Below are 27,216 nucleotides of genomic sequence, written 5' to 3' on the forward strand. Positions count from 1 at the left end.
ATCAAGAAATCACACACTCAGGACAAAGCCCCTGACAAATGTATGGGAGCAGCAAAGAAACAGCTAAAAGCCTTGGCTCCGAAGTTTCACCTCTGCTCACAGCTGCCCCTCTGTCTCAGCAACTCCACAATAAACAAACCAGTCTACCTTGGTGCGCTACAGCTTGCCTAGCCATGAGTCCACTCGCAGAATGTCTCAGCGCAGCCATGAAGAGCGATCACCCTATGAATCCAGACACGCCACATCCTTCTGCTACCAAGACAGCTGGGACCATGGTCTAATGTCGATCCTGCGGTTGATTCAGAACACAAGAAAACCCCAGAAATGGAGAACTCTGTGTCTAAAAACGCCTAGCCATGTAGCTTATGGCAGAAAGTCTGTCTTGTCGTTAATGGAATGACGGTGAAAACCCAGGTTTTAGAGACACATTGGAATGTTAATACCAATCGTGACACTTCGGAGCTGTTGAGTCTTAGACAAACTATGGATCTCCCTGAAACTCAGGTTCTTAATTTGTAAAATAAGATTTATACCAACCACACATCACTTTAAAGGTTCAAATCATGTTTGGGAAGGCTCTACTTCTAATTCCCAACTACTGAAAGGTCTCAAAAAAAAATGAGGAACACGACTGTTATGTCTAAAAAGCTAAATTGGGGTAGGGGGGAGTGGGGGCAGGTATTTGGTTCCTGAGACAATTGCCATCTCCTCCAATACCGTTGTCCTGGACATTACAGATTCTAATGGGCTTCAGCTGAAGCTGTTTGAACATTCAGCCAGCGTTATGTGAAGATGTGCCTTGTATGGTCTCCACTCTCAAAGGGGATGGACACATGTCTCCTGAAATGCAGGGCTTTCTTTAACATACAACCAAGCATCTGCCTCTCAGCACCAGTCCCCCCAAACTCCAGTCTAACCTTTCACTTTCAAAGACGCCAAATCAATAGATGCCAACTAAACTTGTAACTGGACTTACTTGTAATTCAAAAAAAAAAAAAAATACTCGAAAGGGTTGACAGGTGTCAGTAGGTGCTGACTGATTTTTAGGAGATATATTACAAAATGAGGGTGCCAACTTAAACTGTCTCTGCTGATGACCAACAGCAATTTCAATTTCTTAAAATACAACTGCCTCCCTTTCAGACACTGCTGTGATTGTTCAGGGTTTCTCTACACCTCTCTTTTTCTGCAGGTCTTTTCCTCTATTGAATATGTCAAGACTCGCCAATCGGTAAGGGTTATGGCTTTTTCACACTGAAACCCATTTTTAGGAACTACCGCTGTACCATTAGCACCCCTGAAATCTCCATCCTCAGCAGTGATGACTGGTTTGGCAATGTCAGTATAAAGTTTGGCAATTAGGTATAAAGTCAAAGTGAGAGCTGCTCAGTTGTGTCCGACTCTTTGTGACCTCATGGACTGTAGCCCACCAGGCTCTTCTGTCCATGGGATTCTCTAAGCAAGAATACTGGAGTGGGTTGCCATTTCCTCCTCCAAGGGATCTTCCTGACCCAGGGATCAAACCTGCATCTCCTGCATTGGCAGGCAGATTCTTTACCACTGTGCCACCTGGGAAGCCCCTAAAAGTCTGCATAATAGTGCACAAATATGAAGCTTATTAGCACATATACAGAGAAGGACATGGCACCCCACTCCAGGATTCTTGCCTAGAGAATCCCTTGGACAGAGGAGCCTGGTGGGCTGCTATGCGTAGGGTCTCACAGAGTCGGACATGACTGAAGAGACTTAGCGGCAACAGCACACATACATGTACAGTAAGCTCTTTCAGGGTGAATGTATTATCTTTCTTTGGGTTCTGAGCACTAGCAAAACATCTGGCACAAAATAAGTGCTCAGTTAGTACCTGATTAGAAGATGAGTAAATCCCATGAAAAAGAATGAAATAACGCCATTTGCACCAACATGCATGGACCTGGAGATTAGTGAAGCAAACCGTCACAGAAGCGAGAGACAGACGTATGGTGTTACTTCTGTGTGGAATCTAAAAATGGAGACAAATGAGGCTATTTTCAGAACAGAAATAGACTCACAGACATAGAAAACAAACTAGTGATTAGCAAAGTGGAAGAGGGAGGTGGATAAATTATGAGTTTGGGGTTAAGGATATCCACTATTATATATATATATATATATATATATATATATATATATATATAATAGATAAATGGGTTTCCCTGGTGGCTCAGAGGTTAAAGCGTCTGCCTGGAATGCAGGAGACCCAGGTTCAACCCCTGGGTCAGGAAGATCCCCTGAAGAAGGAAATGGCAACCCACTCCAGTACTCTTGCCTGGAGAATCCCATGGAGGGAGGAGCCTGGTAGGCTACAGTCCATGGGGTCACAAAGAGTTGGACACAATTGAGTGACTTCACTTCACTTCACTTCAGTAGATAAACAGCAAGGACCTACTGTATAGCACGAAGAACTATATTCAATACCATGTAATCACTTATAAGGGAGAAGAATCTGAAAAAGAATATACGTATCTATCTATATATATATATATGGCTACCCTTGTGGCTCAGCTGCTAAAGAATCTGTCTGCAACATGGGAGATCTAGGTTCAGTCCCTGGGTTGGGAAGATCCCCTGGGTTGGGAAGACCTACTCCAGTATTCTGGCCTGGAGAGTTCCATGGACTGTATTGTCCTTGGGGTTGCAAAGACCAAACACAGCTGAGCGACTTTCACTTTCACGTGTGTGTGTATGGAACTGAATCACTCTGCTGTAGACCTGAAATAGTGTAAATCAACTATGTTAGTGGCTCACTCATGTCTGTTTCTTTGTGACCCCATGGAATGTAGTCTGCCAGGCTCCTCTGTCCATGGAATTCTCCAGGCAAGAGTACTGGAGTGGGTTGCCATTCCCTTCTCTGGGGGATCTTCCTGACTTGGGGATATAACCTGGGTCTCCTGCATTGCAGGCAGTTTCTTTGCCATCTGATCCATCAGGGAAGCCTCTGTAAATCAACTATATTTCAATAAAAAATTTTTTAAAAAGAATGAATGGGCCATGTCTCACACAATATACTGAAGAATGACAGAAACAGAATAGCATCTTTTTTTTCCTTTTCTGTCAAAGGGAAAATGTCTGAGAAGGTGCAGTGGAAGAGCTTCTCAGAACATGAGTACTGTTTAGCTTGGTTCTTCTCTCCTATGAGTTCAATTTCTCTGAAAAACCTCCTTGGGTCAGATAGAAGCACTAAAACCTGTATGTATCTGGGGTCAATAAATTAAGGATCTCTAAGAACAAATTTGGGGGGCTCCAAAGTCACTGTGGATGGTGATTGCAGCCATGAAATTAAAAGACACTCGCTCCTTGGAAGGAAAGTTATGACCAACCTAGATAGCATATTAAAAAGCAGAGACATTACTTTGCCAACAAAGGTCCATCTAGTCAAGGCTATGGTTTTTCCAGTGGTCACATATGGATGTGAGAGTTGGACTGTGAAGAAAGCTGAGTGCTGAAGAATTGATGCTTTTGAACTGTGATGTTGAAGAAGACTCTTGAGAGTCCCTTGGACTGCAAGGAGATTCAACCACTCCATTCTAAAGGAGATTAGTCCTGGGTGTTCTTTGGAAGGACTGATGCTAAAGCTGAAACTCCAATACTTTGGCCACCTGATGTGAAGAGTTGACTCATTGGAAAAGACTCTGATGCTGGGAGGGATTGGGGGTAGGAGGAAAAGGGGATGACAGAGGATGAGATGGCTGGATGGCATCACCAACTTGATGGACATGAGTTTGGGTGAACTCCGGGAGTTGGTGATAGACAGGGAGGCCTGGCCTGCTGCAGTTCATGGGGTTGCAAAGAGTCGGACACAACTGAGCGACTGAACTGAACTGAAGAACAAATAATCAAAAAATAACATTTGACAAATGGGCTGGGTATATATACCTATAGTCTCTCTCTTTGGGACCTTGGAGGCTCAGCTGGTAGAGAATCTGCCTGCAATGCAGGAAATATGGATTTGTCCCTTAGTTTAGGAAGATCCCCTGGAGAAGGGAATGGCTACCCACTCCAGTGTTCTTCCCTGGAGAATCCCATGGACAGAGGAGCCTGGCGGGCTACAGTCCAAGGGGTGGCAAAGAGTTGGACACAACTGAGTGACTAACACTTTCACTTTTACACTTTGGGACCATGAAAAACAGTTGCTTCCGTCTTTGAAATGATGGTGATCTCGGGTGGCCTCAGCCTGCAATGGTTTGGAGCTTGGCTTGGGTTCCCAACCAGAGACTGGGCTTGGTCCTAGCACCCCAGACCTTAGCCACTAGACCAGCGGTCAGTGACAAGGGCCCTGGCCCTTCGGCTTTGCAGGAAAGAATTCTCACAAAGACAGAAAGTAGGGAAACAAGTATAGTATTTATTAAAAGGAAAGAGAGTACAGCACGTGTGGACAGACACACGGGCAGACTCAGGGCGAGACAGCTGCACCCCCATGGCAGTTCCAATTACTTTTATGGGGTATTTCTTCCAGGTTTCCTTTGGCCATTTTGATTCACCTGGTTCACAGTCCATATTTGGTATATCTCAGTATCTTTCCAGGTGTGCAGATGCATTTCTTAGCCAAGATGAATTTTACTCGAAAAGGCATCTGAGTAGGGAAAAGCGCTTGACGTGACTCCCCTTTGGCATCCAAGGAGTCTTTTCCACCCATGTGTGGTCAGGGAGGTCTCCTGAGTTTGGGAATAAGAAATATGTGGTCTGGGAAGAAACCAGTCTCCTTCCTTAATTGTTCTGTTCTTCTAGTCTTGGAGTTTCTGCCCACAGGGAATGAATCTTCAATCACTTTATCCTGGGGGGTGCCCATCTGCCTCCTCCCTCAATGGTATTCATGACTTCCCTTCAAGAAATTATTCAGGGAAGTTTTCTAGAAGTTATTTGTGCAGTGCAATGCATATGTGCTGAAATACTATGAAATTTAGACACAGCTTTATCCATTCAGGGGGTATTTAGGTTGCTTTCATGTCCTACTTGACTTCCCTGATGGCTCAGATGGTAAAGTGTCTACCTACAATGTGGGAGACCTGGGTTCGATCCCTGGGTCAGGAAGATCCCCTGGAGAAGAAAATGGCAACCTGCTCCAGGACTCTTGCCTGGAAAATCCCATGGATGGAGAATCCTGGTGGGCTACAGTCCATGGGGTCGCAAAGAGTCGAATACAAGTCAGCGACTTTACTTACTTACATGTCCTACTGTAAATACTGCTGCACTGAGTTGGGATACATGTGAACTTTTGAATTATGGTTTTCTCATGGTATGTGTCCAGTCATGGGACTGCTGGGTCACGTGGTGGCTTTATTTTTAGTCTTTGAATCAATTTGCAGGGCAGGAATAGAGACACAGATGTAGAGAACTGACTTGTGGACCTGGGGGCCGGGCAGAAGAGGGTGGGGTGGATTGAGAGCATAGCATTGACATATATACACCACCGTGTATAAAACATATAGCTAGAGGGAAGCTTCTGCACAACACAGGGAGCTCAGCTCTGTGCTCTGTGATGACCCAGAGGGGTGGAATGGGAGATGGGGCTGGAGGAAGTCCAGAGGGAGGGGATATATATATATATACATATTAATAGCTAAGTCACTTCATCAGAGAGCATAAACTAGCACAGTATCATAAAACAATTATACTCCAATTTAAAAATAAAAAAAATTTAGAAAAGCAATGAACATAACCAAGCTGATACCAAAAAAAAAAGAAAAGAAATTTAAACACAATCCTTTGATTTGATTTTGTTAGAAAGTTTTCACATTACCCCAATATTTAGGACTTTTTTTTTTTCCGAGTGTTGTTGTTGTTCAGTCTCTGAGTCATGTCTGATTCTTTGTGACCCCACGGACTACAGAGCACGCCAGGCTGCCCTGTCCTTAACTATCTCCCAGGATTTGCTCAAATTCATGGCAACTGAGTCGGTGATGCTATCTAAGCATCTCATCCTCTGTCACCCCCTTTTCCTTTTGCCTTCAGTCTTTCCCAGCATCGGGGTGTCTTCCAGTGAGTCAGCTGTTTGCATCAGGTGGCCAAAACACTGGCGCTCCAGCTTCAGCATCAGTGCTTAGAATAAGTACTCAGATTTGACCGTTTGGTTTTGGTTTTGGTGAGTGGGGCGGATATAATCAGATGTGTCTAATACTGCTGTTTTAATCCACACATAGGCAATAGCTGTGATGTCTTAGACTAATGTCTCATATAGGTGAGTCTACTCGAGGTTACCTCAATTGGAAAGAAAAAACCAGCCATCATATCCCACCAGAATCGTGCATCTTTTATGTTGGGTCTCAGCCAGCTCCTCCCCTGCTGTCACACAAAATGATCCTGACAAATTCAAGACATGGATCTGAAAACAGGTCAAATTCAAATTACTTTTGCCTTGGGTCTTTGGTGTTTTAATCATTTCATCTCAAGAGCAAAGGCATAATTTTAAGTGCTAATAATGAGTAAAATTCTCTTTGCTTTTCTCTCTTTACACCCTACTTGTAATTATTGGTTTTACACATCTGTCCAACAAAAACTTGAAGGCTAATGGCAAAAACCTTTATAAACACCAAGAGGTTTAGCATGTAGAACATGAATTTGAAAATGTTTACCTATGCAAATATTTGGGCACTAGAATTTTATTCTTGGCTTATGAACTATGTTATTTTTCCCAAATGTGTTGCTACAGAAAACTGATATCCTGGGGGGATTGTTTACTTGGAAGAGGCTTAGGGGGTAAATTACACCATTTCAGGATGGTGATCAAATATTACTTTTACATTAAAAGAAGCTGAAGGATTTTACTTTAAACTTCTACCTAACTGTTCTTTTTTTTTTTTTTTTAATGAATAAAAGCTATCATTTTAAAGATGGACTATTATTAAAACATGGGGTGCATTTCTCAATTTCACTGACACCAGTGAAAGCAAAATGGAATGAAATTGTATATTCACTTGGGTCATTAAAAAAGTAAACTATGTCATTTCAGTATTTACTCAATAAATGAATTGAATGATATCCACACACTCATTTTTGAAGGAGTCATTTGAATGTTCACTTTAGTGAAATAGAGTCAAAACCTCAAGCTCTGTTGGCCACAGGCAGATCCCAAAGTTGCCATGAAAAGGCAGGTGATAATAAATATGCAGTAACGTGGGCCTCCCAGGGTCTGTCCTGAGATTCTCAACTCTGCATTTCTCTGTCTTGACTGAAATACTGGAGGTACGTTTTATTCTCAGACATCAATTTCATGCTCCCTGTGAATGTTGAGGGGAAAAAAAAAGGTTTTCTGGTTGCATATGTAGTGTTTACCCACTCATATATGAAAATAAATGCTTGAGATTCCATCTGTGAGTTCCCTTTTGATTTCTGCTCAGTGAGGAACCTGCTCAACCAGTTTTACCAAATTCTTAGAAGAAGGTTTTGTGACACAAAGAAAAGTATTGTTCAACCGGACAAGATAGGTAATTATGAGATAATGGATAAGTTTGTCTTTCACTGTGAAATCACATAAAATAGAAATAAAATAGGTGATTATGGATTACAGAAGTTCTCTTACCAGGGAACTTGTAAGGAAAACAAAGGAAGTGCACTTACTAAAAAGGGCATTCAAAAAACTCTCGGTTTGTAACTCAAGCTAATGAAAACAAGGAAATAGAGAGCTAAGGCTGACTTTCATCACCAGCTCACACGGGGGTGTCTTCTGAACCTCTTCCTTCAGATGTTCCTCCGAGCCTATGGAAGGGAGAGAAGCTTAAACTGGGAATTCCCTTATTAGCTTCTGTCATGACCTTAATGTATTGTGAGTGACTCGCTGGTTAGTACATTTAATTTCCTCTCTGTAACTACACAGGTATGACCCTCCTAGAATAAGCTACCACAACTGAGATTCAATTATCAGCAAAGGCAGAGATCTGCTCTCACTGGAGTCTCAAGCATGGTGGTTTTCCTTCGCTACCAAATGCCACTGACCACCCTAACGGGCATTTCTGGAAGGCTCTATCTTCATAAAGTTTGTTTCTAATATTAAGCTTTTTATGATGTTAATAAAATTTAATATTCGAGTGCTTTTTCACTTCAATGTTTATTGTTTCAAAAATAAGACCCAGAAGGCTAACTTCTGTAAAATTGTGTGCTTTATGAGAACAGACCTATGACCTTTGTTGAGCACAAAGGGCAGGATCCCACTGGACACAAGGAGAAGGGGCTGGCCTCTGCGTTTCAGCACGTTCTTCTCTTCTTGCCCCACCCTTGTCTGCACCAGGCTGCCTCTGGGGCTTACTGGACTGCGGCATCTTCAAAGCCTGTTTGCCTTGAAGGCATTTGTGAGTCCTTTGGAGAAACCTCCCCCCATGAAGTTCTCACCTTATAGTCCCCTCACTGAGGTCAACATTTCTCCCCTGGCTGTTAGCGGATGCCCCACTGCAATGGCGAAACCCTTTTAAGCTCTTTCCGTTGGCAGTCAGTGCTCCCGGATGAGGTTGCTAGGACAGTGACCCTCATTCAGGTCTCCTTCCTGAGGCTGACCTCTGCTCTTCCAGCTCCAGATAAAGCCGTAGCCCTTCACCGAAACCTGCTACATAATTTACAGGGCCCAGTGCAAAGTGGAAACGCAGAACCTCTTGATGAAAGCTTGTGAGGAATTTCAAGATGGCGGCAGTAGAGCGTCAAACCAAACGTCGCCCCGCGTGAGCGTGCGGCGCAGCGCTCCACTTCCCTCCACACCAGCAGCCACAGCCACCCGCTGCCTCTATCTCACAGCTCTTCTCACCACCCCCAGTGTTTTCTTCTGAGTCCCACTCAGTAAGCAGAAACCCAGCCAATGAAGGAGGCAAACACCAGGTACTTTTATAAGGAAAACGTCTTGATTCCATCACCCTCACTCTTTGCTATCAGCTTCATTCTTTGCTACCTGAACCAGAAGTTGCCAAAAGTCACCTGAGTCTGTGCTCTAGTGAATATCCAGCAAATCTTCCACTAACTGCCTTGGATTTTTTTCTCTAGGAATCCGTTCCCTCCACAACCCTCAGTCCATGCGGCTCAGGCTCACTGTGGAGCTCACATAACTTACAGAATATTTTCATATAACTTTAATAATATACATGACTTTTCTTAAATATAATTTTCAATATTTTTTTAAAAAATTGTTGCTCTGTCTTTATTAACTGTCATTTGGGGAACAAGTGAAATATAAATGGAGAGAAAATTATTAGCAAAAACAACACAAAGAATATTTAAAAGCTTGACCTTTCATTTCCTCCCACCAGTGAAACTCATATGTTAAGGTGAAACTATAATATACCTTCTTCCACATTTTCTATCCATCAGAGGTATTGATGGTTATATATCGTCTTTTCCTCATAAACATGAACACTTCCCTGAATGACAGCCAAGTCAAACCTTACAAATATCATTTAAAAGCCAGAGGAAGGCTGTCTCTAAAAGAAAGGTAACTTAGATGGCCTTCTGTTCTAGAAATTCTACTGCCCTAGCTACTCACAACTACAGTTCTACATTTGATTTTTGTTATTTAAAAGACAAAACTAGAGGTGACCACAGTGGTGGGAATAATATTTTAAATGCCCTGCAGCTGCATTCGTGAACTACATGTTCTTTGAAGTATAGAATTAATAGTTAAACTATATACCTCAAAGAGGGCCCCTACAGGTGACCAGAGCATGCTAACTCTGCAATTTTAAAATGTGAACATTTCCAGAGGTATGCACACGTGGGTGCTGATAACATTTCCATCTGGGGCCTGTTCCTCCTGCCAGCTACTCATAGTCTTCTTTGAAGTCCAAAGAATCCTTGAGGGAAGATGGCGAGACATTTTTTCCAGGACGAGGGGCCAGGGACACTCTTGGCAAATTGCTCTAGAAACAAACAAAAACGTTGTGAATCACAACTGTATGGTGACTTAAGTGCAGCGTTTTCCCCATGAAAACACTCAAAGTCCCTAGATATGTCTACAGGTTCTCCCAACACAAGTAAATTAAATTTCATGACTCGGATAATGGTTTCAAAGGGATTTCTTGAAAGCATGGTGGGGGGGGGGGAGTCATAGGTTGAAAATAGTTTTGGTGGAGACATAACAAAAGGGGATATGTTTCATGACAATGATAAGATTAATTATCAAGTGAAATCTCATGGTCTCTACCCACCAGGCCACCCCACACAGACACAAATTACTGAGAGACCAGCTCCAAAATACACAAGTCTGAGCTGGTTACTCTCCTGTTTCAACCTCTCCATGAGATTTCCGCCAACATCAGAAGAGGCCCAGTTTTCATCCTGGTGTCCAAAATCTGTGCAGCCTCATTTCCTGATATTTCTTGGCCCCTTCCACATATGCACACCCTTCTACCCCCTGCAACTCACACACCCCTTACATTGAAATCAAGCTGAATAGATTGCAGAGAGAGCTTTGCAGATGCTGTTTCTACTAACTTAGGGACCAGAAAGGTTTTCCTTCTCTGTCAAGGGGCAAATAGTGAATAATTTTAGCTTTTGAACTATTTACAATTTCTGTCATAACTGCCCTGCCATTGAACACAAATGAATGGACATGGCTGCATCCCAATAAAACTCTGTGGCTACTGAGTTTAAATATCATATAAGTTTATATATGTCGTGAAATACTATTTTTCTTCTTTGGTTGTTCCATTTATATACAGAAAATTTTTTTTTTTTTTTTTTAGCTCCCAGGCCACAGGAATACAGGTAATGGGGCCAGATTTGGCTTATGGGCCATAGTTCTCAAAACCCTGCTGTAACTGTATGGCCTTTCCTTACTTCAGGGCCAACTTACTCTTAAGGACAGTTCTGGAATCTTCCATGCCTAAGCATGATGCTGCCATGTTAGAACATCTAACTCCACTTGTTTCAATGTTTTAAATGATTTTTGCTCCCTTTCCTCTGAGCCAGGCTCTGAGCTCTTTGTGTGGCACGCATGCTCAGTCATGTCCAGCTCTTCACGACCCCATGGATTTGTAGCCCACCAGGCTCCTCTGTCTATGGAATTCTCCAGCAAGAATCCTGGAGTGGGTTGCCATTTCCTTCTCCAGGGGATCTTCCCAGCCAGAGGCTCAAACTCATGTGTCCTGCATTGGCAGGCATATTCTTTACCACTGCACCACCCGGGAAGACCTCTGAACTCTTTACAAGCAAGGAAAGTCTTGAGCAATGCTGTATACCCTCAGCAAGGTCCAAATGAATCATTGCACAAAGCCAGGGGTCTCTTAACCTTTAAATTCCTCTTTCTGGTCTGCATTATATTTCTGCTGAGTCATTCCTCTGTGAAGAAAAGGTGTTGGGTACAGCGGGACTGGGAGACAGTCTGACTGGGAAGTTGGAGCCTGTCAGCGAGGAATTGTTTGTGGATGAATGATAATAGACCTGGATCAGGGTGTGGCCGACAGTCATCCCTCCCACAGACACTCCGCGACTGCTGGGCATTAAGGTTCCAGCTGCAACAGGACAAAGACACTCCTCACCCTGAGGAATAAAAAGACTGGTCAACAAGAAAGACTCCAAAAGCTAGTCTGCTGAGAAAGTAAGAGGGTGCAGGAGCGCTGAGCAGTGGAAGCCAGTCCTGGGGGAAGGGAGAGGTTCAGGAAGAACCACTGAGGAAGTGATAGGCACACCAAGACCTGCAGGAGAAGTCCAGGTTAGCCAGGTGAAGAGAGAGGTAGGGATGACCGAGTAGAATAATACCATCATCTGGAGTAATGCATTAGAAACGGATGTCCTAACCGCTTTCACAGTACAAGTAAAATTGCATTTTATTAAGAATATGGTTTGGCTCACTCTATTCTGACAATAAAACACAAAGTAACTAGCTTTCAGCAACAAGCATCATCAAAGTGAAAATCACACACACACACATATTTCACTGGAAAGATAGTGTAGAAAATTCTATTTGGTAACTTCGACTCTAATTTATAGCCTAGATACAAAACAGGAACCAGAAACACAGGGACAAAAATAAAAGCCGACTGATTCTGGAAGGAAACAGCAGCTAATGGGTCACCTCCCTGGCCTGGAGAGGGTTTCAGGGCCCCGGGAGCAGCGTCGACAGACGTGCCTCCCTGGGCAAAGACCTTCCTGAAATTGACTTGATTTTGATGAACTCCCAAAACTGGAGAGCAGGAAGAGATCAAAGGTCTCAGCACATCAACGCCTCCCTTTCTGCACTTAGTGTCTCAGTGCAGCTCATGCAGGAATCCAAACGGCTGCATCACCAGCAGAAAAACAATTCTGTAACATTATTTTTGGAGATCTTGGGGGGAAATATTTTCCGTGCTCAAACGGGTCAGGTCCAATAGCGATGGCGACGACACCAGCACAACCCGCGGCCAAAGTGTATCTCAAGCTATTCGTGAGAGGGTGCGTGATCACAAGGGCCACAGGGAACGTGCACCCCTTTCCAAGATCCACCTCCTGCTCCTCGTAAAAGAACACGGCCCTTTCCACTAACACACTGCGTAGGGTCAGAGGGGGAAGGTTCTTCGTGCTGCCGAAAGACAGAAGGAGAGAGATAAGCAAGAGTGTGAGTGCTCACCAGGCATTAAGGGAAGATTGCTCGGTGCTTCAGCAGAAATCTTTGCTTCCCAGGTGGCTGAAGAGGTAAAGAATTCGCTGGCCTATGCAGGAGTGGCAGGGGTAACAGGAGATGGGGGTTCGATCCCTGCATCAGGAAGATCCCTTGGAGGAGGAGATGGCAAACCGCTCCAGTATCCTTGCCTGGAGAATCCCATGGACAGAGGAGCCTGGCGGGCTACAGTCCACGGGGTCGCAGAGCCGGAAACAACTGACCACACACGCATGCATGTTTGCAAAGACTGAAAAGCAGAGTGCCCTGCTGGAACCCTAAACATTCCGAATGCAAGTTGCCTGACTGTTTTTCCCCTTCTTTTTTATCCTTTCTTTTTTTCTTTTTAAATTACAGCCCTGAAATTTACCAAAGCTGAAGGCACTATCTTCCTGACAAGGTAAGGTGACTTTTTTGCGGGGTAGGGGATGGAGTGTTCTCATTTCTCCAGCTCTCTTCATAGTTCTGACTGTGCTGGTGGGGAACTACTGTGTCTGGAAGCCTGCAAATATATGCCATAAATGTGTCATTTCTACTTAGACTCTATAGGAATGCTGTTATCTCTTGGGAGAATAATATTACTGTCATTACAGTGCACGTAAGCCAGCTGTGGTTTCTTAAATTAAAAATATATATTCACTAGAGTTTAAAGGAACATCCCCTGAGTGGCAGCAATTGTGTTCACCCTGCAGACAATTATTTAGGCAACATTTAACCAGGTTTGGCCACTCTTAAACTACTTGGCTAGTACCTAACACGACGAATTTCAAGGTTCCATATTGTTATCAATAGGAAAACAAGTGAACACACTGTTCTTGTTTTACATTACCAATAGTTATCATTTGATGAAGTGAAAATGGCTAATGGGTGAAAAAGAATCGAATTATTCTTCTAGGCTTATTAAGTCACTTACGTGGGATTTTAATTTCCTCTGCGACTCCTTTCACTTTGGATTCGGGAAATGAGGAGTAATAGCAGATTTCAGACTGCTTCCTTATTGAAACACAGTGGAATATTCCTGATAAAATTCTTCAAATCCACTGACAATTAGCACATTATCTTGAAAATGTATTTTTAAATAGCAACCTCATAGTCTTCTCTGCTTTTGTTTTTTTTTTAATGAATTCTATTTTTACTGTGTAACTGAGGTACACATTTCATAGGCACTTAAAAAAAAAGACCCAGAACACATCACATTATTTTTCAATCAAAAGAGTGACAAGTTAGGGCAGAAAGAGAAGGGAATTCTCCTTGTGCGTCCTAGTCAGTGTCAGTTGCAAGAAATTCCCCAAGGAATGCTCCTGAATGTTGAATCCAATCTGGCTTTAAATGACTCAGGGGTGTACCAGTCCTCCAAGAATTCCATTACATAGACTTTTTTTCAGGTGTGCCAAGCATCATTTTCTTCTTTAATGCGTGAATTTAAAATCAGCAAAATTTTAAATACACCTAATAAATTTCCTTCCTGGTCTGGCCTGAAACAAATTTTTCAGCACAACCAAGATGTTCACTTTACTGAATTCCTTCCACATCAAGCAAGGAACGGGTGCTATTTTTAATAAATTTCATGTAATAAACATGGTATATGTGGCAAATGCTAAAAAACCATTAGGTTTACAAGGCAGAAACTGCATTGGGTGTTTCTGTTTGTGACTTTAGTGTAAAATATTCCGTTCCTGGCTCCTTCCTGTATTGAATTCAACACATAGCTTGAAAAATAAATGTCAGTGACTCCTTCTGTGCCTGTGTGTTTTTCTTTACATTTAATATCTTCTTATCCACTTTAGAACACAGAGAAATTTCCAGAGCCAAAGACAAGGCCTTGAACTTTAAAGAATTTTTTTTTTCCTTGCTAATCTGCTCCCCTCATAACCCTCAGAGTCCAAAGGCAGTTAAATTAGATATCCTCTTTTCTGACCATGACAACTCCTAAATTTTAACTTTCATAAGTCAGAAACTCTCATTCTAGAGGAGCCTTCAGAAGGCTGGTACTGGGTGTGCCCAGCAGCTGTTCCCTAAAGTCTAAAGGGCAGGGCTGAAGTGTGCTGTAAGGTTGCTATGCAGAGCAGTAAATAAGGATTATAAAATCCTTGGTAAAGGCTTTTAATGTGACAGAAGTGCTCTATAATGAAAGGATCCTCCAGCCGGGCACAAGGAGACCCTGTGGGGTAGAGGCGTTGCCCTTCAGATGAGTAATAACCACGAGTTGCAGAAACCTCACAGCTCCTCTGGGAGAGAGGTGCCATGCCATCTTGAGCTCAATGCGTTCCCCCAAAATATGGGGACGTTCTTCCTTCCCTCTCCTAGAGCTTGACTTCCGACGGAGAGCAGTGGTGCAGGCGCTTGCTCTCTGACACCATCCGAGTGAATCAGGGTGGAGGAATTACAGGATGTCGGAAAGGAGGTTGTCTCTTTCTTTGGACTAAGAACCGGAGGCCTTAGCAGAATGCTATCTGGTTCTCAAACCACACACCACGCCTCTTTTCCTGAGGTCCCTTTCTCAATTTATTTCTCGTTAATTTGATATGGGTGCTAAGTCACTTTAGTCATGTCCTACTCTTTGCGACCCCATTGACTGTAGCCCTCCAGGCTCCTCTGTCCATGGGATTGTCCAGGCAAGAATACTGGAGTGGGTGGCCATGCCCCTTCTCACTTGGATGTTTTTTGCTTTCAACATAAACCTATTCTCCTAAAGCTCAAGAAATAACTACCCTTAACACCAGATTGCCCCTCCAAATGTAAGTCAGCACGCATTCCAAAACCCAAGAAAAAGGCCCTTAAGCCTTAATGCTTCATCTAAAACCCTTTCCTTTAATCAATAAAGTTAATCATTTATTGCTATCCAAATGATCTCTTTTTAATTTTCTGCAGTTAACTTTTGGACTAATTTTTGCTTCATGTTCTAGGTTCCCTCCTGTTGCAAGTTATTAAAAAGACTTTGTTCTTATATTTTTATAGCAATTATACTAACACTACTATAATTTATCCCATAATATATTGTATATGTTACTGATGACATTTGTCACAAGATTTAAATTGTTTACCTACCCACAACCCTAATGATGTTTATATCTCATGTTCCCTGTTTTTATTGCATGCAATTTTCCATCAAGTCCGTTTATCCCGTACTATTCATTTGATTCAACCTCCCCCTTTATTTGGGTCAGTCTGCAATTAAGTTTCTCATGCCGGGGCCAGAGAGGCAACGAGGGGATGAACAGGAGGAAGAAAATAGATTTGTGATTCTCTGGGAGACAGAATCTTCTGGGGACAGGTTTCAAATACATTTACAAATACAAATTCATATGCATATACAAATACACACCACAGGGATTTCAATACGCTCCCTCTTTTACCTTATTTATTAATTCAGCTAATATTATAGATATTGAGCATCTTCTATAATCCAGGCTTTGCCCTTGGCACAGAAGGTACATCCTTGAAGAAATGGGAGCTGCTGAGAGACGTATATTGTACATAGAATCATGAGGAGACCTCGTGGGCCCCGTAAGCATCATTTAGTTTATTTATTTACTTTGGCTCTTCTGGGTCTTCTTAATCCCTGGACCTCCAGGGAAGCCCCAGCACCATTTATTTCATTTCAATATTTCTCAGCCAGATGTTTGGTCTTTTCAAAATTTCTTTCTTCTACAAGAAATCTTCCTATGAAATCTTGGATGAGTCATTAAACTTTCTAGGCTTTGGTTTTTCTACTATATGACCAAGCAGTTGATTTGTGAGAAAGCATTCAAATGTGGATACGCAGACTTTCAATCGTCAAACGCTCTTTTACGCAAAGTTAATATGTGTGTATCACTATCGTTAACATACAGCAGCTAAGTCAACGCTGTGTCCTCAAAATGTACAGAAATGTCAAAAGTGGTCTTGTTCACAACTTTCCAGGCTCTCTGCTTTAACTTACAGTTTGGTAGTGCGTGCATGCTAAGTCGCTTCAGCCGTGTCTGACTCTGTGCAACCCCATGGACTGTAGCCTGCCAGGCTCTTCTGTCCAAGGGGATTCTCCAGGCAAGAACACTGGAGTGGGTTGCCATGCCCTCCTCCAGCAGATCCTCCCGACCCAGGATTGAACTCAAGTTTCTTATGTCTCCTGCATTGGCAGGTGGTTTCTTTACCACTAGCGCGACCTGGGAAGCCCACTATCTCCTATGATCTTATCATAATGACATTTCCACATACATTGAAGTGGTCTTTGTAAAATTTAATTTATTGAAGTATAGTATATAATTGAAAGCTAATTGATTTAAAATGTTGTGTTAGTTTCTGGTACACAGCAAAGTGATTTAGTTATACATATATATCTATATATTCTTTTTCATATTCTTTTCCATTGTGGCTTATTATAAGATACGGAATCTAGTCCCTTGTGCTATACAGTAGGGCCCTGATACTTATCCATCCTCTCCGTAACAGTCTGCTAATCCCAGATGGATGGAGAGTCTGGGATTAGCAGATGCTGAAGTGTTCTGAGCACTCACCTAGTCTCTTTCCTCCTGCTTGCACAACAAAAAAAAATTTCAATCGCTAAATAAAAGTTAAAAAGACGAAGCCCATTGACCTTTGGGAAGAATTTAGGGGAAAAGAATCCCCGTTCATGTTGGCAGGCCTCTATCTCTTGCAGACACTTTGGACAGCAGTTTAGTGATATGGACGACAAGGTGGGGAAATGCCTGATCAGTGAACACGTGCAATTTCATCTCCAGGGAAACCCTCAAACGTGCACAGGGAGGTGTCTCTGGGCACGTTTACGGTGGGGTGGTTTGGAGTAGAAATGCCATAGCCCAGATCACAAATCGGGAGCCCAGACATTCAGAAGTGACCATCTAGACAAAACATGTTACAGGCCCACAGTGTATCACTGCACGATGGCTAAAATGAATGAGCTAAATGTTATGTGTGTTTCATCTCAGCAAAATGATGTTAACAAAGAAATCAAGGTTCCTGATGACCTATAAAGTACGACAGGGGAGCATTCCATGTAAAACAATACTGTGCTCTGTTTATGGCTGTGGAGATGTAGGTAACCCTGAAGGGACTCTCACCAGACTGAAGCTGCTTGGTGTTTAGTTTCCGAAAGGGAAAGGAAGGCAGCGAGGCAGTGGCAGGAGCTGGGCAAGGCTGGGCATTGGTGTGATTGCTGTATAGTCTATTCTCTGCCTTTTTAAAGAGGCTTAACACGTTCATTCTTTTTCCTATTTTTGCCTATCTTGTTTTCCCCTAAGATCACGAACGCATACTTTTCCTGTGTGACTTTTAAATCTATATGATTTTCTATCAGATAGATAGAAAAAAGACACAAGAGTATTGCAAAATGTTTAACAGTTTTAAACATGAGTGATGAGGGTATAATTTTGTATCATTTTTTGTACTTTTCTGTATTTTAAAAAATTCTCCAAATGGGATAAAAAGGCAACTCTAGAAGAAAGCTACCAATGTTCTAGTTTCTCTCTCTCACGCACACTCACACACACACAGACATAGGCACATTCACACACACAAGCACACACACTCTCACATACACAAATTCACACACACACACACTCACACATAGATACACATAAACACATACACACATCCATACACACTCTCACACACACACAGACACACATTCACACAGACACACGCATAGAAACACACTCACACACAAACACATTCACACACACAGACACACACACAGATACACACACACATACACAAACACATTCACACACACGCACACACATATACAAACACATTCACACGCACAGACACACACACATACACAAACATATTCACACACACACATGCTCGCACATACAGATACGCACACACATTTGCACACACAAGGCTACCATTCATTAGCTGTGAGATTCAGAGTGGATCGCTTAACCTCTCAAGACCACAGCTGCCCCTTTAGGGTAATGATACCTCACTCCCATGAAAGCCGAGGGTGGCACCCAGATGGTCTCCTGGGATGCTCAAGTTTTCAGCGCTGTGGTATCAGCTTTGCTTGTCTTTCCAGGGACAGAAGTCACAAAGCTCCCCAAGTACCGGGCACCGTGGGTGGCTCCTTCACCCTGCCACCCTCACCCCAGAGCGGCCACAGTACGCCTGGTCCCAGACGGCGGCCGGACCCTCTGGAGCTTCCCTATGAAGGACAAGGGGGCCGGGGAACAAGAGAGGGGGATAGAGGCAGACCAGATGGGGGCAAAACTCAGCCCCAGGGAGGGCGGGGGCCAGGGAGGGGACGAGGGGAACAAAGGACCCCGGGACAGCAGGCGTGCACACCGCACTCAGGAAGCAGGCAGGACAAGCCGGGGAAATCAGTTTGCTAGGCTGACATGCCAGCAAGCATGGGTGTGAACACGGCTGCAATGATGTGCGACCACGCACATCTGAGCGGAAGAAATAAGAGCCGAGCAAAATGCTTAGGAAATGAGTCTCACAGAAGCAGACACCTGCAGGCTTTGTCACCTTGATGCAACGGTGCTACCCTCTCACCTGGTAGAAACCAGCCAGCCAACCTCTCCGCCTCCCACTTCCTTTATTTCACTCCTTCGTCACGCTTCAACTCAGGAGGGCAAAACAGGAACCACTTTACCTGTGGTGCCTAAGCCAGGGTTTAATTCCAACTGAGTGAATTTGTTCATACAAGTCTTGTGAACAGCTCTGGATATCTCTTTTTGTCCGCTTCATAAAGTAGGGGGGGAAATACGAAAGATCACCTTCCACTGCACATTTTTTACATCATCCTTCTGTATGAATATGAAAATTTTCAATGTCATCCTTTCTAAAATAAAAAGCAAAAACATAAACCTCTCTCCACCCCACCAAAACAGCTGTGTCACTTGCAATGGCAGCTAAGTCAGTATTAATTTCTGATCACCTAGGAGGAACAATTAGACTAAGCAAGTATTCAGAGAACGATTTCTTGGCCCAGGTTCGACCAAGCTCTCTTTGGCAGCCAGCAGTGCGTGTATAATATGTAACAGTAAGAACTAGACAGGAGTTATTTCGACAAATCCCAGGTGACTGGCCTCAAGTGACTGTTATAAGTAAGATTTCACAACATGGGAGCTTGGCTCTGTGAATTGACTTTTCTCCACCGATTTAAAAATCCTTTCACCAGATGTAGGTTTCAACTACACTTAGATATACCATTTTCTTACGTCTAATTTTTCCCTTAGTTCTCAAATTCCATCATGAAATGGCAAGAGTGATACAGACACTGTTTCTCTATTTGGAATTTAATATGTAAGATAGAGTTTTTTTTCCCCTTCTGGAAAAATGTGAATCCACATTGTTCCAACAGTTGGAAAATTATTCGTCTCGTGCCAAACCTATAACAGAGCAATAAAGTGTGTAGCAGTTGGGTGGAGCGCCCCAGATTCCAGAAGTCTGTGAAAGGCAGAGGCCCCCAAGTTTAAAAAATAAAATGTCTGTTTATTTTGTCCTTAACACATTTCTAATTTGTTTTTGCAGATTGTTCTTTATTAACAAGGGAAAGCTATTTTTGTATTGTTGCCAAGATACTTCAGAAACCAACAGCCTGATCAAAATAATAACTTCCTGTAATGAACAGTCTTGCTGGTTCAAAGATATTTAATTCTGTAATTTTTTTTCTGAAAATGTAAATTAAGGGCTTTTAAGCCTTCGTGACATGACAGTGGAGCTTCGGAATCTTACACAAAATCAGCTTGCCCTAGTTTCATTGCTATATTGGGCAAGGTAAAGAACAATGCTTTTCTCTTTGAAACTCTATAGCACTTTTGAAAATACTGACAGATTTATGTATTAGTTCTAAACGCTATTTGTTAAAGGTTTCTTTAAAAATGATAGCCTAACAAAAAACATACTCCAAAAACCCGTCTGACACATTGACAGCATAACATAACTTAATCAATCCTAAAATAAAGTTTCAAATTTAAATTTTGTGTCTTTATTTTTCTGCAACTTCACATACACACTGTAGGAAATAAGTTGCCAGTGAGACAAGTGGTAATATGATGAATTCTTCTCCCACAAAAGAAACTATGAAATGCACTTTCTGTTGTAACTTCTCTACACTAAGAATGCTAGGTCTTCTTCAATAATGTACACTAATTACTTGTAAAGTAAAATCTTATAATATGACACTATGATAATAGGGCTTCCCTGGTGGCTCAACCGGTGAGAATCTGCCTGTAATGCAGGAGACCTGGGTTCAGTCCCTGGTTTGGGAAGATCCCCTGGAGAAGGACAGGGCAACCCACTCCAGGATTCTTGCCTGGAGAATTCCATGGACAGAGGAACCTAGTGGGCAACAATCCATGGGATCGCAAAGAGTCAGGCATGACTGAGCTATTGACTTTCACTTTCATTATAACAGCTGGGCTTCCCAGGTGGCTCAGTGGTAAAGAATCCACCTGCCAGTGCAGGAAACATGGGTTTGATCCCTGGGTTGGGAAGATACCCTGGAGAAGGAAACGGCAATCCACTCTAATAATCGTGTCTGGTAATTCCACGGACAGAGGAACCCGGTGGGCTACAGTGCATGGGGTTGCAAAGAGTTGGACGTGACTGAGCAACTGTGCTGTGCTGTGCTTAGTCGCTCAGTCGTGTCCAACTCTTTGCAACCCCATGCACTATAGCCCTCCAGGCTCCTCTGTCCATGGAATTCTCCAGGCAAGAATGCTGGAGTGGGTTGCCATTTCCTTCTCCACAAGGTAAGTAGGTAAGTAATTGAAAACATAGTTTGGAGTTGATACAACAGCAACATGCAATGATGTCCACGAAAAAATGTCTTAACCTGAAGTGTGTTTCACCTGGAATTACTGATGGGTCAAAAGTGAAAGGAAGTGACACTTGTTTTCCCTCTGGGTCATCCTTGCTCTATGCCTCACTTCTGCAGTGAAGCAAAAGGAAGGATTCACCCAAATTACTTCTAAAACTACAGAAAAGTGCTGTCATTAGAACTTGAAGAAGTAATTAAATTTCAGTTTTGATCCAAGAATCTTTTCCATTCCCAGGGTCTTTCTCCTATGAAATCAATGGAAATAAATCCTTGAAAATTCATACTCTTTTTTTTTTTCCTTTTCTAAACTTATTTTATGAAAGCACATCGTTACAGTCCAAATTAGACCCTGTCCTAGCAAAATACCTGTGGAGTCAGAGGTGATGAATACATCTTCTAACCTCATTTTTCTCTAAGAAAGCATTCCAGGCCCAACTCCGAGGCTATATGCAGAGTTCTGGCAAAGCCACTACTCCAGAGTGGCGAGCTGCTTTGCCAAGACCCAGTGGGCTGAGAGCGGTTCTTGTGACTCTCTTGTTCCTACACCAGAGCAACGGCACGGACCTCGTGACGGTTTAGAAAGATGCCGCAGGCATCGTGCTTGCCAGGAAACCAGAGGCACTACATATTGACACAGGACAGCCTTTCTTTTTCCAAAGCAGTGTTAAAATAGGCAATTAAGCCAGAAATCATGTACAGAACAAAGGAGGCATCTAAGTCAACCAAACTGGGGGGACCCCCTATCAGAAAACAACCAACTATAGCTCCTAGTTCTCATCAGACACCAAGATTACCTATATGGTTAAGGAGATTAATGTTTATGACATAAAAACAAAAGGTTGAAAGATGCTAAGAAGACATAATTTAGCTTTTTCTCTGACTCTAACAGAGGGGAGATTTCTGAATACCACAGCAATGAAAGAATTTAAATGTCTTCATATTTTAAGATAAACTTCAGAAAACAAGATAACTAACAACATTCAAGATAAGCAAACTAATAACTACATTCACAATAAATATACATTAAATGTGTTAATATTTGAAATTTCCAATGTATAGAGAATGGATAAACAACAAGGTCCTACTGTATAGCACGTCTAACTGAATTAATTTGCTGTACAGCAGAAATTAACACTGTAAATCAACTCTACTTCAATAAAATAAACTTTAAAAGTAACATGAAGAACACCTATACATCATTAAGAGGAAACACTAAGACCCTCAATGAAAAACACACAAAATTACCAGCATGGAGATTACAAAGGAAAAATGCAAATGGACAATGCAAATGTGTAAACAAATGTTGAACTCACAAATGCTCAAGGGAATGGGAATTAAATTGCAATGACTTTTTTATGGCCAACAAATAAGCAGAGACTTAGGATAATGATACTAAGCAACGCTGGTGACTATTTATCAGAAAATACGTGTTGTGGCAACATTGATCAGAAAGCATATCAATTAATTAATGACTGAATTGGTATGGGCCTCACCAATCAGATCAGACCCAGACCACAGAGGCTGAGAAAGTTCTGGAATTTCTTCTGAGCCTTGGAGAAGTCTGAGCATTCCAGGGAAAGAGCAGGATGGCCAGAGACCCTGCGGAGGGGCTCATCCAGTCGCTATTTACTAACTAGTTCCAGGCAAGTACTTCAGTATTTTACCAAGCCTGTCCATACCCATGAGTTATGGCTAAAAATCAGGTCAGTTTATTATTTACAGAAATAATTGCGAAAATTAAAAAGTCAAAATGATGATTTTATGCTTCGACCTAGTGATTCCAATGCTGTATATCTAATTTCTAAAAATTGGCACTGATTTACAAAAATTTGGTAATCGAAGTATGAAGTGAAAGTCATTCAATCGTGATCGACTCTTTGCAACCCCATGGATTATACAGTCCATGGAATTCTCCAGGCCAGAATACTGGAGTGGGTAGCCTTTCCCTTCTCCAGGGGATCTTCTCAACCCAGTGATCGAACCCAGGTCTCCTGCATTGCAGGCAGATTCTTTACCAGCTGAGCCACAAGGGAAGCCCAAGAACACTGGAGTGGGGTGCCTATCCCTTTTCCAGCGGATCTTCCCAACGCAGGGATTGAACCGGGTTCTTCTGCACTGCAGGCAGATTCTTTACCAACTGAGCTATCAGGGAAGACTAATGACAGTATAACAGTAGCATAATGACAAAGGGTAAATTTACGATGTGCCTTCCATCTGCTTGGCCATCTAAGTGATATACATGAGCTTACTTGCTCGGTCGTGTCCAACTCTTTGCGACCCCATGGACTGTAACCCCACAGGCTCCTCTGTCCATAGGGTTTCCCAGGCAAGAATGCTGGAGTGGGGTTGCCATTTCCTTCTCCAGTGCATGAAAGTGAAAAGTGAAAGTGAAGTCGCTCTCAGCGACCCCATGGACTGCAGCCCACCAGGCTCCTCCATCCATGCGATTTTCCAGGCAAGAGTACTGGAGTGGGTTGTCATTGCCTTCTCCTTAAACAAAGTTAAGTTCAGTCCATTTGCTGACTTCCTCACAGACTGAGAGAACGAACTTATGGTTGGTCAGGGGGAAGGATGGTGGGAAGGGGTATTTTGGGAATTGGGAGGCACACATATACACTGCTATATTTTAAATGGACGGCCAACAAGGGCCTCCTGTACAGCACAGGGAGCTCAGCTCAATAGTATGTGACAGCCTTGATGGGAGAAGGGCTGCTGCTGCTGCTGCTAAGTTGCGTCAGTCGTGTCCGACTCTGTGCGACCCCATAGATGGAAGCCCACCAGGCTCTCTGTCCCTGTGATTCTCCAGGCAAGAACACTGGAGTGGGTTGCCATTTCCTTCTCCAGGGAGAAGGACTGGGGGAGAATTAATACACGTATATGTATGGCTGAGTCCCTTCGCTGTTCACCTGAAATTATCACAACGTCGTTTGTTAATCGGCTATACCTCAATAAGAATTTAAAAGTTTTTTAAAAACTTGATGACTTCCTCCTTGGCTTTAAGAGAAAATGCAGGGGGGGAAAGCACAGCCTCTGGGATTAGACCGTCATATACAGCAGGCTTCGTGGTCTTACGAGACAAATAAGGAACACTTTCACGAAAGATATTTTAACAGTGGGTTATTTCCTTTATAAATATCTTTTTAAAAAATCCTCTCCAGAACATCATTTTACTAGAATTAGATAGTTTTCTTTTCTAAATTTTAAACCAAAGTTGTCTTTCACGGTCAAAATCATGACACCAGTCTTTCTAAACTCTTGTTATTATGGAAATTTGTCACAGGCATGTCTCTTCGAATAAATCTTGGTCCTATTTTATTCTTTGCCTGTCTGTGGCTGCAGCAACTAATATTTCTATCCCCTGTGGGGAGTGTATTAGAGAATTAGCTTCCTGTGTAAAAAAAAAAAATGTGGTTCATCAAGAGCGTCTCATTGGAATCCCCTGTGGGAACAACCCTCATGAGAACTACTTAGTCCATTAACACACCCTTGAGAAAATGATATGAGAAACTTACATCCGTCTCATTTCTCAGATTTTACAAGACATTCTCTGGGCTAGTTAAGCGTTTGTGGATAAAAAGAACTCAGTGACACAAACCTGGCTTTCTCTCTTCCTGAGCACCCATGACCTCTGCATTTGTTCCAGAAATCTGTGTTTAAACATGAAGACACCTCACCTAATCTCAGGCTCTTCCCATCCACCCCTCACTCAGCACCACCCAGAAAGCAGACGTGCCCCAGTCGCTCTGGAAAGTGATGATGAAGCTTGACAAGCAGGGCAGGCTGCAGGCCACGGGGGCAGCACTGGGCCACGGGCACGGCACGCAGGAATCAAGAGGAGCCTTGTGTGTATCCGCTGCCAAAGGGGATAAAGAAGATGACTTGCTAGCTGGGAAAGTGACGACAGCGAGGATGTGAAAGCTGACGTTATCTGCGTGTCTACTGGCCAGGAGGCCCGAAATCGCCTCCTGTGGCCGAAATCACTCCAGTCACAGCTGCCCTGTGAGCCAGGCACTGTCGTGAGCCCGATTTGACAAATGAGGCGGGCAGGCGCCAGGGCATCTGCTTGGGTGGGAAAAGCAATTTTGGCCCCAAATCTTCAGCATCCGGAGCCCAGGCTCCTAACCAGTCACTGAGGGTTGAATCCTACCTTCTGTTCAAGCGTCAGTGGCAGGGGCTGTGCTCGGGTCAATCAAAGTGTGGAATTCCTTGAGACCATTCCACTCCGTCTCAGGTAGGGAGTTAGGAGTTAACCAACGTTTGGAGAATACTGTTCCAGAAGGAAAAAGCAGTCTCACATACCAAGAGGACATAGGTTCCTTTAGGATTTACCTGGTGGCTCAGATGATAAAGAATCTGCCTGCAATGCAGGAGACCTGGGTTCCACCCCTGGGTTGGGAGGATCCCCTGGAGAAGGGAATGGCTATTCTCTCCAGTATTCTTGCCTGGAGAATCCCATGGACAGAGGAACCTGGTGGACTAAAATGCATAGTGTCACAAAGAGTCAGACACGACTTAGCATGCACACACACGCACATCCACACACACACACCCCCCTCGATTTTAATCCTTCAGAAGTTAAAGTGTCTGAATTCCACAAGGGTTTTTGTGTTACCACCCACCTATCCCCTAAATAGAACTCTGACTTATGAGCTGTTTTGGTGGGGAAGAAAATTCATTGTGTTTCTTTTGGATCTTCCATACTCCAAATTAGTGAACTCCATTTTTTTGTTCTTAGCTGTGAAGTTATCTTAATATGAAAATGAACACATACCAAACAGAGGTGATGTGAAGAAAATGGGGAAATAAAATAATTTATGTTTTGAGCTGAGGTGCAGAGATAGTACAACCTGTTAATCCTTCTAGAAATAAATATGCAAGCTATAATAGTTCTAAAAAAAAATTTTTAAGGGGCTTCTGTACATGGAAAGCAAAGGAAAGCTTAAATATGTGAGTAATCCTAATACTCAAAGTTCTCCTCATAGAATTTCTTCCAGCAGAAAGTAAGTATTCATTCGCCTCTTACGAGTCTGTAAATTTTTAGGCTTCTAAGATATCCCTGCAATCTTTCTCATCCTTTAGAGAACAGACTCTGCAAACTGCTCACTGATGACGAGCACCAGACATGAAGGATTTTGGCCAGGAATCTGTACAGGTTGCAACTTCAGAGACTCTGTTTTTCTGTCCTTTTTTTTTTTTTTTTTTGCCAGACTTACTTTTAATATCTTCCTATCAAAGAGGAAAAGAGAGAAACCTGAAATAATAGATTCACGGGAACTGCTCTGTCAGCGGCCCAAGCCCTTCCTATCAGCAGATGAACAGCAAATGAATATGTTTTTTTCCCTCATACATACTTGAAAACTTCATGCTCCTTCCTTGCTTTAGCAGTGAGGGCATATTTGCCTTTGTGGACAACCAGGTCTGGGGACTAGATTGAATCTTCCTGCTGCCAGTACGTCTCCCAGAAAATTTCACCTTTTCCCTGTTTGAGAAAAAATTCCATAATTCTCGACAGTTAGAGCCCCAAATTGTCTACTTTCCCCCTGAGTAGCAAGAACATTTATGTAAGTTTGCCTTGAAGATTTTCATCTTTCTCCTACATGGTCTTAATCCAGAAAACTGTAAATTGTTTAGACTAAGAACTTCAACATAAGCCATTTCCAACATAAAAGCTGAGATGCGGCAACTAAGAATTCCACTTTTTTCTTTTTCTCTTTTTACGGTCTCTCCATTCAGAAACTTAAAACAACTTGAAAAAAATTTTATTAAATGAAAGCAATGTAATCACTTCAGAGGACATAACATAATAGACATCAAAGATACACACAAATAAGATACGGATTGCTGTAGTTGGACAACA

The 27,216-nt window shown here is 42.7% G+C and overlaps 1 non-coding gene across 1 annotated transcript; it reads left to right on the forward strand.

Annotated features, from left to right (window-relative positions):
* Positions 1 to 2,192: 2,192 nt before the first annotated feature.
* TRNAS-GGA (transfer RNA serine (anticodon GGA)) lies at positions 2,193 to 2,265 on the forward strand. Its single transcript has one exon. It is a non-coding gene; the product is annotated as a tRNA-Ser (tRNA).
* Positions 2,266 to 27,216: the final 24,951 nt, after the last annotated feature.

The sequence above is a fragment of the Bos taurus genome, chromosome 12 (assembly GCF_002263795.3).
Source record: "Bos taurus isolate L1 Dominette 01449 registration number 42190680 breed Hereford chromosome 12, ARS-UCD2.0, whole genome shotgun sequence".
NCBI lineage: Eukaryota > Metazoa > Chordata > Mammalia > Artiodactyla > Bovidae > Bos > Bos taurus.